The sequence below is a fragment of the Lygodium microphyllum genome, chromosome 25 (assembly GCF_053477565.2).
Source record: "Lygodium microphyllum isolate KBCC chromosome 25, Lygodium_microphyllum_v1.1.10, whole genome shotgun sequence".
NCBI lineage: Eukaryota > Viridiplantae > Streptophyta > Polypodiopsida > Schizaeales > Lygodiaceae > Lygodium > Lygodium microphyllum.
Window position 1 is genome coordinate 82,722,737 of NC_141159.1, and position 18,531 is coordinate 82,741,267.

Consider the following 18,531-nt stretch of genomic DNA (forward strand, 5'->3'; position numbering starts at 1 on the left):
TTCTATTGCCGAGGAAGATCAAGCCATTACCCTAATCTTCGATGACTCTAGCATTGCACATCCAGAGTTGGCCTAATAGGATATCGTAGTCCACTCCTTTCATGACTATAAAGTCCACAAAAAATTGGACACCTGCAATCTTCACTGGCCAATTCTTAAGCACCTCAAATGGCTTGACTCTCATACCGTTTGCTAATGTGACACTAAACCTAGCAGTTTTGACAGGCGGGTTTCCCCAAGTCTGAAGCACCAGGTGGCTAAGCACACTAACCCCAGCCCCCATGTCCACGATTCCCTTTCTCGTTGTGTCGCCTAGGGATAGAATAGGTAAGACCGCATGCATCTCGGAACCTTCCCAAAAGGCATTGATGTGTAAGGATTTAGGCATAGAGTGCAGTGTCAAACTCGGTATTTCTGTCTCTGCATCATGGTCATGAGGGTCCGTCATGACCTGCTCTCTTGACCCTTCAACCCATTGGTTAAGCTCTTTCCATAGGGTGGGGTGCTGCCTAAGCAGATCTCCTTGGCTAAGTGTTACCGGGGTAGTCCCCAATGTGGTCAGGAGATCGTTGGGTGCTTGTCTCTCTCCTAACCTGGATTGTCCTTGACCAGTGGCCGTTGATTGAACTGCGGTCCCGTAGCACCAAGGCTTGGCCTTAGTGGCACTGCTTGTGGTGCAGTTGCTTCTCCCGACTTTGGTTGTGGAGGTGAGGTTGCATGCTTATGCTGGAGAGGTCATCGATTTCGTCCTCTAGGATGGGCTCAGCGTCTTTTAGATGCTCTTGAGCCTCCTTCACCCATTCCTTCACTTTTTCTATGGCCTCTAACTATTGCCTCGGATGCAGGTATTTCCCTACCTTAGCGCTTCCCTTTTCGGCCATCTTAGGGGCTGAAGTCTCGCCCTCTGTTTGAGACCTTCTTTCCAGTAGGCAGAGTTGTAGCACTCTTCGTTTTTAGTGCGATTTTAGCTTTTGACCTCTTCTTCTTCCGCCTACAACTTTTCTTCCCTATTGAAGCTGCGTTGAGGTTGCTAGGTCCTGGCAGTGACATGCCGACCTGCCTTGTTTGAGTACGTGTCATGACCCGTAACGGAATAGGTGTTGCCTCCCCGTCGAGGCTCTTGACTCCAAACAGCCCCAATAGGATAGATGGTACGTTGGCTGAGCTAGAAGATGGCTTTCGCTTTGGGCAATCGACGAAGAGATGGGTGATTCCACACTTAGCACATCTTTGGTCAGTCTTGTCTATGTTTTACTGCTCCCTTTCAGGGCAGCGTGATGAGACATGACCAGGGTGACCACAAGTCCAACAGGTGATTGGATCCTGCGTTTGCCCTCCTAGGCCTCTGCCTCATCCTTTTCCTAATGCCATCACCGGTATGGGGCAATAATCTATGAGGACAACATTTCCCTCATCGTCATGCAGGACGTAAGGGCATATGTAAGCTTCTTCCTCATTTGGTTCCTCCACATAGTGGATTGGAGCACGCTTGGTGGATGGGTCACATAAGGACCAGGTGGTCTGGGTATGCCAGTAGGGTTTATGTCCATCCTAGGAACAACTGGCTTAACGTCGTTCGGCGTAAGAAGGGCTAATGGGGCTCCCCTTTCGAAGAATGGTTGCGGCCTGTTTGCTAGGTAAGGCTAGCCGTAGGGTTGTGAATATGGAAGTCTTCTTGGTAATCTACAATGCACGATGTCTTGACCTAGGGTCTTAACACTCTGTTGGCAAGTGGTTTCCGCCACAATAAACGCATTGGACATGTGGGCACGTTGGTCGTCTCAACATGTCTTGTAACCTGGCCAACTCCATCTTTACATCAGCCAAGTCTTGGTTTGTCTCGATGGCCTTCCCCTTATCTTGGGATGATGGGACTGATTGCTCACTAGAGGCTGATGCTCTCTCTGAGCTTCACGAGTTGGTCTCTTCTAGGTTCGCGCTCCTAGAGCTCTGCTCCTTCAGCTGATCATTGACTCTAATGGCTTCCCCAGCTAGCGGGTCTCGCTGCAAGCTCGAATTGCTTGCCAAAGCCTTATACGACTCCTCATCTCAGATTCCGCTGACGAATACAGTCGAAACCGCTCTTTCAATCCGTCACTCGCCCATAGGGATTCTCTTAAAGAGACTCCTCACGTGGATTACATAGTCGCGAATATCCTCCTTCTCTTTCTGCTTGACATTCATCAAGCGCACTAGCAGATTGTCGGAGTATCTAGGCTCGGCAAATCTCTTAATGAAGATATCCTTGAGGCCACTGAAGTTGGCTCGTTTTGCGGCATTGTCACCTAAGATGAGCCCGAACACTTGAGAGCATTGAGTCAGGTCATTGAGGCCGTTGTCGTATTGCTGCGCATTCGAGGTATGAAATCCACCCAAAAGTTGTGTGTGGGAGTTGATATTTTGTACATACTTAGTTGTCATGTTTGCATCTTTATTCTGCGTGGTAATATAGTAAAGAGGGGTCTTTTACTACCTTTTCTTTCAAATGGGGTTGCACCTGATAGGTCCTCCTTCAGCTTTCAGCCTAAGTTGAGTAGGGCAGATTGGAGAATGCCTTGCGATTGTATAGGCAAATGCAAGAAGAAAAGGCTCAGCAAAGGCGGTGTGTTTGGAAATAGGAAAATCACTTCATGTTGATGCCAAGAGGTAGGGTTTCACTTCAGATACTTTTGTTGGCAATGCTCTCATACATGTGTATGGCAAGTGTGGAGGGCTCGCAGAAGCAGAAAATACGTTTATTGGGCTATTAGACAAGGCTCTACAGCTTTTTTCTAAAGTGCAAGATGAACAGGTACCTCTTGATGATATTTTAACAAACTGTGTCTTACAGGCTTGCTATGAAACAAGTAGGTTGGAGACATGTATGGAGTGTCATTTTGAAATAATATGTGCAGGATATGATCATAATTTACTCTTGGAAAACACTCTCATACGTGCATATAGGAGTTGTGGAAGCATGGAAGATGTACTGGTGGTGTTTTGTATGATTCCTCAGTATGATCTTGTTTCATGTAATGCACTCCTTTCTGGTTATGGAGAGAAAGGAAATATTGCAGCATGCCTGTGAGTATTTGAGGAGATGCAACTAGCAGGGATTATGGGTTAACTCCCAGTTTGAAACACGATTTGGTTATCTTAGATATTTTTGGGCGTGAGAAAGAAAAAGCAAGGAGGACTATTTTTGAAAGGGGAGTTTTTGGAGGCAAAAGGACGAAGAAGAAACGATAGCTATCAATGAAGACAAAAGGACAGAAAAGCGGGAGATGAGCAAGAAGGTGAAGTGGGACAATCGGAGCAACCCAACCAATTCAATCCACTACTTCAAGTCCTCCTAGTGATGCTTCACACACTGGGGATCAGTCAAAAACTTGTCAAAGCAGCTCAACTCGTACTATTCCTGTTAAAGTAGATGCTATAAGTTCGCAAATCATTCCAATGCCTCAAAAAATAGCTGGAAGCTGTGCACAAACAAGTGAAAGTGATGCAATCAGTATTGTCGAAGACTGAATCACAGCAATTTCTGATGCATTGTGTGGTAAAATTAATGTAATTGCAGACCAAAGTACTGCAATTCCTACTGCAGGAGGTGGTCTAAGTGCCACACTTGTGAGGGAGATTCAAGAATTGAGAGAGACAGTGTACCCTGACACAGAGACGGTTCCAAAATTAGGCTCATTGTTTTCGTCAATAGGAGATTCTTGTTTTGCTTCAGTTTCAGAAGCACGCCCTTTGTTTCCTTCTGTTTTCTCATTTTCTCGGCGTTTCGGCACACCATCCAGAGAGTCAGGCTTATTGTTTTCTTCTTGTCCGTTAGTTTCTCATGACTTTCGCACATCGGACACCTTTGTATTAGAATCAGGAGCATCAAAATTATTCGAATCATTGGATCTGCCCCAGATTCTAGGACTGGCCAGTACACGTTCTTTATCACATTCTTTCTTATTGAAGTGCAAATTGGGATCATCAGCTGATTTCCATCTAGGCAGGTCAAACGTTGGAGTTTCATCCAACTCTTGTGGCTTGGACACGGTAAACTTGTGCAGGGCACAGTCGAGCAGAGCCTATTCATCACCTAGTTCAGATCTTGTTACTGCAAATTCCACCAGTATATCATGTAATTCTGCTTCAACAGCACTTCCCATTCAGGCTACCTCTGCCGATATCAAGCTAGGAATCTCAAATTCTGCTCATAGGCTGCCAGTGTTGTCTCTATAATTTTGTATCTGCGAAGATGCATAGAGGTTAGGCATTTAGAATGTAGGCTTCAATTGGGACTGTTGTTTACATTGTGGAATCGTCTCTAGGATTCCAACTTCTGCCTACAGTCTGCTGGTGCTGCTTCAATGGTTTTGTCTCTGCAGTGAATACCAATATATATAGCTACTTACATGCAGGCATCCTGGTTGGCACAGGATCTGACTCAAGTGTAGCTATTTCCGTCTGTGCTACATTTTTAAAGTTAAGGTATTGTGACTTCTTGGTAGAGAATAGTTATATTTACTTGAGCTGCAACTGGCACTTTTTGATATCGTCTTGAGTGGCAGCCATTGTGTCAGTCTTGTTGGAAGCTTGGCGGATCTATTTTTGCTCACAAATCCACTCATCTTGTTTATTTGTATGATTGATCTTCTATCCTGAAATTAGTCAAGGTCCTCTATGGTCGCTTTGAAGCAGTTGAGAATGAGAAGAAGCTATTTGATGGCCATAATGTTTCAGCATATTTGAAGACATATGAGATCAAGATGGGGTTTTTTGAAGTTCTAGCGGGACTTATGAGTAAGTATTTCCTTCGTCTTGTTACACCCGCCTTGAGGGCAAAAGTGATTGATCTTTTTATTCAAAATTCACATTGGCAAGATTTTAAGAAGGCCCTGAAAGAAGAGTATTTCCTTGAGGACTTTGGTATGGCTACATGGCGGTCATTACGAGAGTGGGTCTACATGCCAAACAAAGGTCTAGCTGCTTCAGAGTTGATTCGAGAATTTGAAGAGAGGTATAGTCAGCTTGATGCCATTGAACAAAGAGGATTGGATGTTGAGAAAGTTGAGCTTTTCTTGCAAGCTGCAGATCGTGCTCTTCAGGAAGAATTAGGAGAGCTTCTTGAAGATCACACGAAGCCTATGGGACTTAAAACGGATTGGCAAGATGCCCAGGAAGCAGTCTCGACTTTGACCAAGAGAAGGATATGGAAGACCCGCCTATAAAATGGTTCTATGACACTGACACCATCTTCTGCTCCTATACCTGCTTCTATCCATGTTATTTCTTCTCCTCCTCAGCCAGTTTCTTGGCCTATGCCAGTGCCTACTATTTCTACTCCTCGTGTTCCTCCTGCTCCAAGACCGATGCCGGCTCCTTTTGCTCCAAAACCATCCACTCCGTCGGTCCTACCTCTCTTGATGACATAATCAAAGGCATAACGGATTTGACACTGGAGTCAGTTAAAGCGGAGTTGGTGGGAAAATTGAAAGAGCAGTTTGCTTCGACTGCGCCTACTATTTCTTCTAGTGCTCCTACAGCACCTAGGAGTGCTCCTAGTGCACTAGGAGAGATCGAAGATGTATTTGGTACGATAGTATGGATCATCAGCATTGCAAGGATTGTGAATCTTTTCAAGATGCAAGGAGGAAGAATTTGGTATTTTGAGGACAAGATGGTAAGATTTGGTTGACTGAAACAGGAGCTCCGCTTGCTACCAACTTTGGGAAAGGTAGAATGAAGAAGTTAGTGGATGACATGGCTGGGCGTACTTCTTATGTGACAGCTAGAGGAGATGCTTCTGCATATGGAGTCCAGATTGAGAAAGGATCAAAGAATCAATCAGCATTATGGACTTATGTTATGGAGACGGCAAACAAGGGAAAAATTCAGCAAACTGTTTTGACTAGTGCAGGCTCTAGCATCAGATCTGAGACAGGTTGGGATTCACCTGTTGACAAGTACTCTATTTATGCTTACTTGGCTAAGTCTCAGGGAGCAGATGTACTTGTTGAGGAGAAGCGTAAGAGGGATGAAGAAAATCCAAGTGCAGCTAAAAAGACTAGAGGGGGTGAGTTTGTTACTCCACCTACTGCGGGACCGTCTTTGAGACCAGGGCCAGAACGACAGATGGAAGATGCTCAAAAGAGAGAAAAGAGGCAAGAGCCTAGAGAGAGAAAGACGCCAGGGTTTAGATTGATGTCTGATATTGAGACATCTACAGACATGAAGAAAATCTTTAATGATAAGATACTTGGCAGTGAGGTGACTTTTACTATTTCTAAGGTTTTGGGCATCTCGAAAAGAGAGTTTCAAGATCAGTTTCAAGAGGTCCTGAAGAGGAAAAGACATGCATTGCCTACTACTGATACACAGGGGTTTTGATTGGGGAGTTGGATGAGGATGAGGATGAGGTTATGGTTGAGAATGCTTCTGTTTTTCCACAGATAGAGAAGAGAGTTCAGGCTATGCACTATGCTGAAACTGATGAGCCTATCTTGATACTGCGTAGTCACTTTTCGTGGAGTCATTGGGCTAGGGCAACTACAAAGACGATGGTAAAAATTGGAGAGAAACATGTGCCTTATGTTGCTTTGGTGGATCATGGTTCAGAGATTAATCTCATAGTTCGTGGAGTTTATGAAAGTAACAGATGGCCTATGGATGTAGAGCATGGGTGGCATATGAGAGCCGCCAACAACACTGCAGGTGATTTGTATGCTGCTTGTCCCAGCGTCAGGGTTTCTATTGGAGATGTAGAGGAGGATTTCCATTTCTTTGTGCAGGATTCATGCTCTTATCCCATAATTCTTGGACAGCCATTCATCACAGAGATGCGCATGGAAACAAAGGTAATGGATGATGGATCTGCTTATGCACGGATTTGCAGTAAAGATGGCATGAGAGCAGTTCAATTTATGACTGTGTGTGTGAACCATGTTAGAAACAGGGATACTCTTAGAGATGCACCTTTGCCCACTGTGAGGGATTCGGGTTTTCATTAGGTACCGCCGCTTCGTGAGGCGATGGTGGTACAGAGCAAAGGAGATTGGAGTTCTTGCCTCCTGGCAGCAGCAGTGTTTTCTCCTCCGGTTTTGTTGGGATTTCAGCAAACAGTTCGATAAGCTATCAGAAAACTTCTAAGTTGCCTAGAGCTTCCAGGCAATACATATGCAAGAAGGAGAAAAATTTGAAAAATGCAAGAATTTTAGAGGATGATGAGCACATAGATGGGATGTATGATAGTATGATTTGTGCAGATACGATGATAGAGATGGAAAATATGTTGAAAACTGATATGCAGAGTTGTCACAGTAATGTATTAGTGCAATCCCTGGACATGTTTCATGAAATTGCAGATTTTGTGTCATAGATAGAGTCAGAGGCTGAGGCGATTCAACAAAAAGTATTGAGTGCTAAAGAAATTCAGCAAACAGAGTTTCCAGCTGATTATGATCAGCTTACAAAGACACAGAGGGCTGAAAACTTTCAGCCAACAGAGTTTACTGCTGAAATATTTCAGCATCCAGAGTTTAGGGCTGTTCCTATGCAGTCCATAGAGCAGAGGGCTGAGGATATTTAGCCAATGAAGTGCAGAATTGCTGATTTATAGTAAGATTTGAGTAATGTAGAGGATCATAATGAAGCGAGGGTTGACATGAAATACAAGACTGTGGATAAGAAGGTGAAGCCGTTAGCTGTACCGCTTCCACCTGACAGTGATCAGCAAATAGAGAGGGCTGCCAAACAGCCAATTTTGAGGAATCCGGAGCATATAGGCCATAAATTTTCAGCAGAGACTCTTGCTGAATTGAAAATTGGAAATGGTGATTTCTTGCTACCCACAGAGAAGCAATGCTTTCAGGAGATGCTTGAGCGAGATGGAAGAGGGTTTGCTTTTTTCCCGCATGAGATTGGATGTGTGAATCCGGATATTGTTGCTCCTATGGTCATTTTTACTATTCCTCATATTCCATGGAACCTCCGACCTATTCCAGTGCCTAAGGCACACCTGCCAAAGCTGATTGATTTGTTGAATGAGAAAATCAGGATGGGAACCCTAGAGCATCTGCACCATACTTAAACAGGTGGTTTACAGTTCCAAAGAAGAATGGTACTCTCCGATTTATACAGGACATGCAGCCAGTAAACAGAGTTACTATCAGGAATGTTGGTATAGGTCCAGTTGTGGATGAGTTTGCAGAAGCATTTGCTGGACGTGCCATCTATTCTTTAGGTGATTTGTATTCGGGATATGATCAGTTTCAGCTGGCTTTGGAAAGCAGGGACATAACCACTATGAGAACTCCTATTGGGCTTGTTAGGATGTGTACCTTGCCTCAAGGTGCCACTAATTCTGTTGTGCATATGATGAATGCCATGCATAAGGTCCTTCGTGATTACATACCTCAGCTTACCATGCCTTTCTTGGATGATGTGCCCATTAAGGGGTGTGCAGAAGAAGAGAAGAATGAGAGTCTAAATGAGCAGGGATGCAGATACTTTGTGGCTGATCATATTTCAGCTTGTGAGAAGATTTTGGCTAGGTTAGAAGAAGTGAACTTGACACTATCAGGGCAAAAATCTGTTTTTGGAGTGAATGAGGTTGTCATTGTTGGACATATGTGTGGGTATTATGGCAGGAAACCCTCACCTGATAAGGTGGATGCTATAGGCAAGATTACGGAGTATTGTTCTACCACTTCAGAGGTACGGAGATTCATTGGTGCTTGTGTGTTTTATATGATTTGGATACCTCATTTTGCACACATAGCATATTGTTTATATCAGCTGCTTCGAAAGGGGCAGAAATTCTATTGGGATGAGAGCCACACTAGAGCCATGCGGAAATTGAAGAAGTTATTGCAGATTGCTCCTACTCTCAGGAAAGCAGATTATAATTGCAGAAGACCTATTGTATTGACAGTTGACACTAGTCCAATTGGCATAGGTTGGGTTGTGGGTCAAGATGATGCAGATGGAAATAGGTATGCTATTCGGTTTGGGGCGAAAGTCCTAAACGAGAGACAGAGGAGATATCCACAAATCAAGAGCGAGTTACTGGGGATTATTATGGCTCTCAAATGTGACAAGGAGTACTTTATTGGAGCTTCAGTTGTGGTAGCGACAGATTGCTTGCCATTGATTGGTATGATTACGAGTTGCTCTACTCCGGATATAGCTATGCTCAGATGGATTGCATACATCAAGTCATTAAATCGGGAATTTAAACACATAGCAGGAAAGGATAATCCAGTGACAGATATGTTGTCTAGAGCCAGATATGATGATGAGGAAATACTACTTGCAGAAGAGGATGATGCAGAAATTTCAGCCACTATGGTTGATCATGTTTGCCATGTCTATGATATTGTGGCTTTCAAAGAAGAACTCTATGTTGGAGATTGGTTGTAGATTGGCAAGTACCTTAGTACACTAAGAAAAAGAGATAAATGGACTTATGAAGAGTTCAAGAAGATCAGAAGGAAAGCCTATGGTTATTTTCTCAAGGACGGATTTCTTTGGAAGCATCCGAAGAAAAGAGGCGGATTACTTTTGCAGGTTGTCTGTGATAGAGAGACATAGTTACAGGTGATGAGGGAGTTTCATGAGAGTCCTCGGGCTGGTCATAGAGGAGTGTGGGCTACTTATGAGAAAATCAAGGAGAAATATTGGTGGAAAGGCATGTATAGAGATGTTTCTCACTTTGTAGAGACTTGCAGAGACTGCCAGACGTATTCGGTAGTGCGTCATCGAGATGAGCTTCATCCGACCTGTCCGCTATGCATTCATTATAAGTGGGTAGTTGACTTGGTTACTATGCCTATGGGTCTATGGCAGATGAGGTATATTGTTTTGGCTAGAGAGGATCTTACCAATCATGTTGAGGGCAGATCTTTGAGAACGAAGACCATTAGTGCATTGTGTAAGTTCTTATTGGAAGAAATTTTCTGCAGGTATGGCTGTGTGGGTAAGATCAATGCGGATCGCGGTGAATTGGATGCAGATGAAGCTAGGGAATTTTTCTCTCAACTAGGAATCAAGTTGGCTCTAACCACAGCATACAATCCAGAGGAAAATGGAAAGAGTGAAAGAGGGCATTCGCCGATAGTGAAAGCATTAGCCAAAGCATGCAGAGGACGGATTGGAGAATGGCCGAAACTTCTACCATTTGCTTTGTGGGCTGATCGTACGACTCACAGTGTTACCACAGGATATATGCCTGTAGAGTTGATGTATGGTCAGAAACCGGTTATGCCGACTGAGACTTGTGCTTTGACTTGGTCAATTTTACCTTGGCAAGAGGATTTGACGAGAGAGGAGCTCTTAGCTCTTTGGATTCGACAGTTGGAGAGAAGACCAGAGGATATTCAGCTAGCTATTGACAGGTTGAAGGTTGCTAGACTAAGAAATAAGGACAGGTTTGACAGCAGGCATCGCTTGCGGCCTAGAGCAATAGAAGAGGGAGATTGGGTATTAGTCTTTGATAGCAGCCTTGAAAATTAGCATACTGCACTTTGAAAGATGGTGAAAAGATGGTTTGGGCCGTACATAGTCAGACATGTCTTTGATAATGCAACATATGAGTTGACAGAATTGGATGGGACAGTGCTTAGAGTGTCTATTGCAGGAAAAAGAATCAAGATTTTCAAGAAAAAAGATGATGAAGATTATGCATTGGAAGAATTTGCAAGAGAAGAGCAACGAGAAGAAACTCCAATGGAAGAGACAGATGATATGACAGATAATCTTGTTGATATACCGGAAATACACAATGAAGAGATTGATCTGTTTGTGGATCTTGATGATAACGATCATGGGTAGTTGGCCCATCCAGAGGATGTGCAGGATTAGAGGGGGTGGATGTCGTATTGCTGCGCATTCGAGGTGTGAAATCCACCCAAAAGTTGTGTGTGGAAGTTGATATTTTGTACGTACTTAGTTGTCATGTTTGCATCTTTATTCTGCGTGGTAATATAGTAAAGAGGGGTCATTTACTACCTTTTCTTTCAACTGGGGTTGCACTTGATAGGTCCTCCTTCAATAATGGTGGGCATGAAGGGATGCTTTCAGCCTAAGTTGAGCAGGGCAGATTGGAGAATGCCTTGCGATTGTATAAACAAATGCAAGAAGAAAAGGCTCAGCAAAGGTGGTGTGTTTGGAAATAGGAAAATCACTTCATGCTGATGCCAAGAGGTAGGGTTTCACTTCAGATACTTTTGTTGGCAATGCTCTCATACATGTGTATGGAAAGTGTGCAGGGCTCGCAAAAGTAGAGAATATGTTTATTGGGCTATTAGACAAGGCTCTGCAGCTTTTTTCTAAAGTGCAAGATGAACAGGTACCTCTTGATGATATTTTAACAAACTGTGTCTTACAGGCTTGCTGTGAAACAAGTAGGTTAGAGACATGTATGGAGTGTCATTTTGAAATAATATGTGCAGGATATGATCATAATTGACTCTTGAAAAACACTCTCATACATGCATATGGGAGTTGTGGAAGCATGGAAGATGTACTGGCAGTGTTGTGTATGATTCCTCAGTATGATCTTGTTTCATGTAATGCACTCCTTTCTGGTTATGGACAGGAAGGAAATATTGCAGCATGCGTGCAAGTATTTGAGGAAATGCAACCAGCAGGGATTATGGGTTAACTCCCAGTTTGAAACACGATTTGGTTATCTTAGATATTTTTGGGCATGAGAAAGAAAAAGCAAGGAGGACTATTTTTGAAAGGGGAGTTTTTGGAGGTAAAAGGACGAAGAAGAAACAATAGCTATCAACGAAGACAAAAGGATAGAAAAGCGGGAGATGAGCAAGAAGGTGAAGTGGGACAATCGGAGCAACCCAGCCAATTCAATCCACTACTTCAAGTCCTCCGAGTGATGCTTCACACACTGGGGATCAGTCAAAAACTTGTCAAAGCAGCTCAACTCGTACTATTCCTGTTAAAGTAGATGCTATCAGTTCGCAAATCATTCCAATGCCTCAAAAAATAGCTGGAAGCTGTGCACAAACAGGTGAAAGTGATGCAATCAGTGCTGTCGAAGATTGAATCACAGCAATTTCTGATGCATTGTGTGGTAAAATTAATGTAATTGCAGACCAAAGTACTGCAATTCCTACTGCAGGAGGTGGTCTAAGTGCCACACTTGTGAGGGAGATTCAAGAATTGAGAGAGACAGTGTACCCTGACACAGAGACGGTTCCAAAATCAGGCTCATTATTTTCGTCAATCGGAGATTCTTGTTTTGCTTCAGTTTCAGAAGCACACCCTTTGTTTCCTTCTGTTTTCTCGTTTTCTCGACGTTTCGGCACACCATCCAGAGTCAGGCTTATTGTTTTCTTCTTGTCCGTCAGTTTCTCATGACTTTCGCACATCGGACACCTCTGTATCAGAATCAGGAGCATCAAAATTGTTTGAATCATTGGATCTGCCCCAGATTCTAGGACTGGGCAGTACACGTTCTTTATCACATTCTTTCTTATTGAAGTGCAAATTGGGATTATCAGCTGATTTCCATCTAGGCAGGTCAAACGCTGGAGTTTCATCCAACTCTTGTGGCTTGGACACGGTAAACTTGTGCAGGGCACAGTCGAGCAGAGCCTATTCATCACCTAGTTCAGATCTTGTTACTGCAAATTCCACCAGTATATCATGTAATTCTGCTTCAACAGCACTTCCCATTCAGGCTACCTCTGCCGATATCAAGCTAGGAATCTCAAATTCTGCTCACAGGCTGCCAGTGTTGTCTCTATAATTTTGTATCTGCAAAGATGCATAGAGGTTAGGCATTTAGAATGTAGGATTCAATTGGGATTGCTGTTTACATTGTGGGATCGTCGCTAGGATTCCAACTTCTGCCTATAGTCTGCTGGTGCTGCTTTAATGGTTTTGTCTCTGCAGTTAACACCAATATATATAGCTACTTACATGCAGGCATCTTGGTTGGCATAGGATCTAACTCAAGTGTAGCTATTTCCATCTGTGCTGCATCTTTAAAGTTAAGGTATTGCAACTTCTTGGTAGAGAATAGTTATATTTACTTGAGCCAACTGGCACTTTTTGATATCGTCTTGAGTGGCAGCCATTGTGTCAGTCTCATTGGAAGCTTGGCAGATCTATTTTTGCTCACAAATCCACTCATCTTGCTTATTTGTATGATTGATCTTCTATCCTAAAATTAGTCAAGGTCCTCTGTGGTCGCGACTTTGCTTTCGAAAACCCTTCGACACCGTTGACTTTGCAGACTTGTTCAAACTACTCTACAAAGCTGTATGGATCGTCGTGGGGTTGGTATTTGCCGAGTTGCTTGGCAATGATGCGGATTTTAGACTAGCTCTTTGAGCCTAGGTTTACTCCTAATCCTGTGAGCAAAGAGGTCGCTAGTGCGGCAGCACTTTGCTCTGCTCCGTGTTATCTAACAGTCGCTTCATGAGAAGCTCACTCAACGTCAAGTCTCCTTCTAGGGCTCTCTTGTGATTTGTTCGGTTTCTTTCTGCTAGGTTCAGCACTCGCTGCACCTCATGCAACTCCGTGCTTTGCCTTTGGCTCCTAGCCTGCTGGTCCCTATTGTATTCGACTATGCTTTGCAAAGCCTTGCAGGCTAGGAGCCTCTCTTCTTCTAGGTCTGCGATGATAGCGTCTGTCGTCCTGCTGCGATGCTCGTACCGGGCAAGTCCATCGTAGCTGCTGAGTAGTTGCTGAAAAGCCTCTGGGAAGACGTTCAAGTTGAGTTCCTCATTAGACCTATGGTCTGAGTCTTCTTCTGGCATAGTCGCATTGTCGTGTTCCTCCAAGCTATTGATTAGGGTGAGTGGATTTGTCAGATACATGTCGTTGACGGCATCTACTTGGTCCTACCTTGCGCGTTGATGGTTTGTCTACTTCTTGGGTCCTCTCCTACTGGTGGGTTCCTTGAGTGGTTTATCTGAGTGAATTATTTCAGTTATTGAATACAATCCTCAATTTATGGTCACTCAGCGTGCGTGTCGCCCTTAGTGCACTTGTGCTCAATCAGGCTTTCAATTTCTTTTAGTACATTCAAGTGCGGAAATTCAAGGTGAGTGTAGCAAGCAACCTCAAAGTGTCTCATGCACTCTCCCTTGTCTTGGGCTTGATAGGCTTGTTGGTCAAATCTTTTGGCTGCCTTGATAGGGTTCAGGGTTTTTCTAATATGTTGCCTCGTTCATTCTTGTCCAATCAGGTTTTAACTACTCAATGCTCGCGTCTAGGTCTCTGGGTCTCGCTGCTGCCTACTTCAAGCTGCCAAGCGGCTGCTCCCTTCGATTCCATCTATTCCAAGTGCCAGAATCAACTTCTGAGCGTCCGAAGGACTTTAGACAGTTTGCACTACTGAGCTTCAGCCGGGTCAGGTCAAATTTCTGAGAATTTGATAGAAAATTTCACTCGACCCAGCTGGTCCAAATTGTAGGGTTCGAGTGGGTCACTTGGATGGGCCGAAGCGCATGGGCCAAGGGCCGAATTTGGGACTTGGACAGGGTGGGTTCGGATGGGCTGAGGTGTGGATTCGGACGAAGTCACTCGGACAGATTGGCTTGGATGGGCCGAGCGGTTAATTTGGACGCGGCCACTCGCATAGGCCGAGGTAATTGGGCCGAGGGTCGAGTTTGACATGTAGGAGAGGGCCGAATTGGTCGATGGTCCAAATGGTCGACTCGGATGGGCCGAGTAGGTCTGGGCCGAGGGCCGATTAGGATTTTGGGTCGAGTGGGCCAAGCGAAATAGGGCCGAGGGCCAATTCTGGGACTCGGCCCAGAAGTGACCGTTTGGACGGGCCGAGTGCGGCACACGTCGACAGCGAGAGTTTGATTTCGATCGTTTCTTGCGATTTACTCAATCGTATCAAGCAAAAATCTCCAGATCCTATCTAGGGGGATAGGGGAAGGGATTCATATACCTGGATGGAGCGGTGGGCTCGTCGATGGTGCGATTGGATCGAATCGGGCGGTAGCTCTCTCTCTCTCTCACACTGAAATGGTCACAAATGAGCTCTACCTTGGCCTCTTGGCTCTTATGCCCCTTCGCGGGTATGGTGTTGATGCCCCCAATCACTCACTTGTCGATCTTAGGCATCACAAGTGAGATTTTTGCCAAGTTTGCACGATTTTTGCCTTGTTTTGCCCTGCTTTGCAACAGTAAACTCTACCCTTCTCCAGTGCGATTTCCTAATCCTAACCTACTCTAAATGCAACAAGAATTGAAAGCAAAGAACTGAACTAATTTCTCCATGTTTTCCAATCATCAAACAAACAAAATATAGCAAAATACTTACTTGTTTTGAAGATCAAAAACATCCAATCTTTCTACCTATCTCAAGCTCCGTTTCGGGGATGAATCCCTTACTTCGATGCTCGATATGAGGCATGCAAGTGCTCAAGCTTGAATCTGTTGGTCCTGGCACAACTGAACCAAAATGTGGGATCTTTCGCTCAACCGCCATGACCCACCACGGACCGCTTATTGTTTCAAGCATTCCAAGCGAGCTCTAATGGCTCTCTCACCTAGCCGACGCGCCGTCGATCCTATGAGTGTAGTGAGCTTACCTTGATGCCGATACGAGTTGCCTCCTCTCTCACACACAACGGTAGCTCCACAATCCTAGATGCGAGCTCAAGCATCCTCAAGCCTCCTCCTCCTCCAAGCTCCATCCTCCATAGCCGCACACACAAGAAGAGAGAAGAGAAGAGAAAAAGAAAGAGGAGATGGTGAAGAGCTTCACCCTCTTGATCCCTCACTCTCACACACTCACTCTCTCACACTCTCACACTCCCTCTCTCAAGAGCACACACAAGCAAGAAGATGAGAAGGAGAGAAGAAGAAGAAGACTCGTGTTGCCACACACCAAAAGAATGAGCTCTCATTCACTTTTTGAACTTTATGTATACAAATCCTAAAATCCCATGGGCACCCATCCCTTTTTTACATGACCGGCCCTTGTGATAAGGTCTTTTTTTCCATGTCCCTCTTCTATCCTTATGCCTCTAGCCTACACCCGTCTAGTATTTTACAATTGGCACAGGAGGGAGCCTGGCGCTCTTTTACAAGAGTTTTTCAAGTTTTTTGAGGTGCCCTTCATTTAAAATTGCACTTTTTTGCCCTGGCTTGGTTGTGGAGGTCGCTTGCGTGTCTCTTCTCTTTTTCCATGTTTATCTGCTTTTTTTCTTCCTTTTTTCGCCATCTCAACCTGGGGCCATCTCGATTTGGGGTTAATAGAGGGAGAGAAGGAGAAGGAGAGTGGAAAAGGAGTGGGAGAGGGAAGTAGAGGGAGAAAAGTGGAAGAAGAGAAGGAGGAGGAGAGAGGTAGAGGAGGAGGAAGTAGAGGGAGAGAGGTAGAAGAAGAAGAAGAAAAGGTAGAGGGAGAGAGAGGAAAGAAGTAGTAGAGGATGAAAAAGAAGAAGAGTAGAAGGAGAAAGGAAGAGAAGAGGAAGAGAAAGAGAGGGAAGGAGCAGAAGGAGAAAAGAAGTGGGAGAAGGAGAAGGAGAGAGAGAGAGAGAGAGAGAGAGGGAGGGAGAGAGTAGGAGAATAAGTGGAGAAGAAGAGAGGGAGATTAAGTGAAAGGAAGAAGAAGAGAGAGAGGGAGAAAGAGAGAAGTGAGAGTTGGTAACTGCAAGGAGCCATGCCCCAAACCACCCTCTCGGCAAAGGACCCCCATCCAACAATCTTTTCTACCAAACATGTCAACCCAAAACCCGTCGACTGCCCAATCTCCGCAAAGCAAATGGCTCCCAAGAAGAAAGTCGTGGGAAGCGTAGGCGTCCAACCCACCGGCAATGCCAGAGGGGCGAGCGGAACGACCAATGCAGCACACATGAATCAAGCCCAAGTTCTAAGCTTTAAAAGTTACTTTAGGAATTATTTCTCGTGAAAGGGATGAAAAGATTGATGTCATGCATAGGGTTTTGTTTACTCTAAGAACTAGGTAGCATGCATGAAACGGTAGAGGTTGGAATTTGCATAAGATTTACTCACCTAAAATGATAAGGTTATCACCTTACCTCACATAAAATGATAGCTTTTTAACCAGTTCAGTGCATGAACAACCATTTAGAATTCACGTTTTGCAATCATGGTTAAAAGAAACACATGAAATGTAATTCTCTGTCCATGAGATATACTTGCATCATTAGAAAAAACCCTAAACTTTCAAATCACATGTGATCCGGTGCATTAAAACTAAGTACCTGTTGCTAGGAATAAAGAAAGATAAAAGTCGTTTAGGAGGTACAATCATACTAAACGCACAATGTGCATGATGGATAAGGTTGATTGGGAAATCTGGCATAGAACTGCGCTAAGAGAATTGAAAGGATCACATGAATCTAGGCTGCATCTTGAAAGTCTGAATGAAAAATCATGTGTTGCCATGTGTGTTAATTGAGCATGGTTGGAATTAGAGATTAAAAGACGCTTGGTTGGGTTGTGAATAAGGCATGTCCATTGCCTTGACTGACTAGCTAATGCGTGAGTTAGGGATTAAGATACCCTAAGAACACAATATTAGTGAGTTTGGGAATCTTCCAATTCCCACTTTTTGAACGCCCAATTGCCATTTTCTGAATACTAAAAAGGTGGCACCCAGATAACATGCCCATAAGTTTCTCAAAACCATATGATGTGACCTATCATTGAAAATCACTTGAAAAATGGAATCTACTGAGCTATAGAGTGCTCGATTTGGAGTTATAGTATTCAAGTTATGACAAATCCAAAAGTTATCTTACCAAGGACATTTGCTTACAAAATCTTTTTTTGGAATTATTGGGTGTCAAGATTGTGGGAGAGAAGGAAGGAGTCTCGCTTGAAGCTTTCTTGCTTGCACAATGGGGGAAGACACACAAGGGTGGAGGCTGAAAACAGTTTTCCTCTTCTTAGTTGTGTAAGCCAAAAGAACTCTCATACAAAAAAATAGAAGAACCCTAAATATGGGTCTCAAACCAAAGACAACTAACTAAGGTGGCATACGAACTGAGCCACGAACTAGAGTAGATAAGGATAGCTATCATGTAGCTATTATTCATGGGCGGTGTACCAACCGCAACTGACAAGTCGGTGACATAAATACACAACGGTCACCCTGGCGTATCACGAGTGGAGCTCGATATCTCAACACTCCCCCTCGAGCTCAATCCCAATTCCTGCACACCAAGCAGGTCTCTGAACTTGCGCAGCTTCTCTGCGCCCAATGCCTTCGTGAATATGTCAGCTACCTGATCCTCTGTGCTGACATAAACTAGATCAATAAGACCTAGTAAAACCCTCTCTCGCACATAGTGATAATGCACCTCAATGTGCTTTGTTCTAGCATGATAGACTGGGTTATTTGCCAAGTGTATACTACTCATGTTGTCACAATAAATGACAACTGGTCCATCTGTAGACTGATGCATATCATAAAGTAGCTTATGCAACCAAGCTACCTCACATGCAGCCATTGCTGCACCCCTGTACTCAGCCTCTGTGCTCGACAAGGCAACTGTAGGCTGTTTCTTGCTGCTCCAAGTGACTGCAGCACTCCCAAAAGAGAAC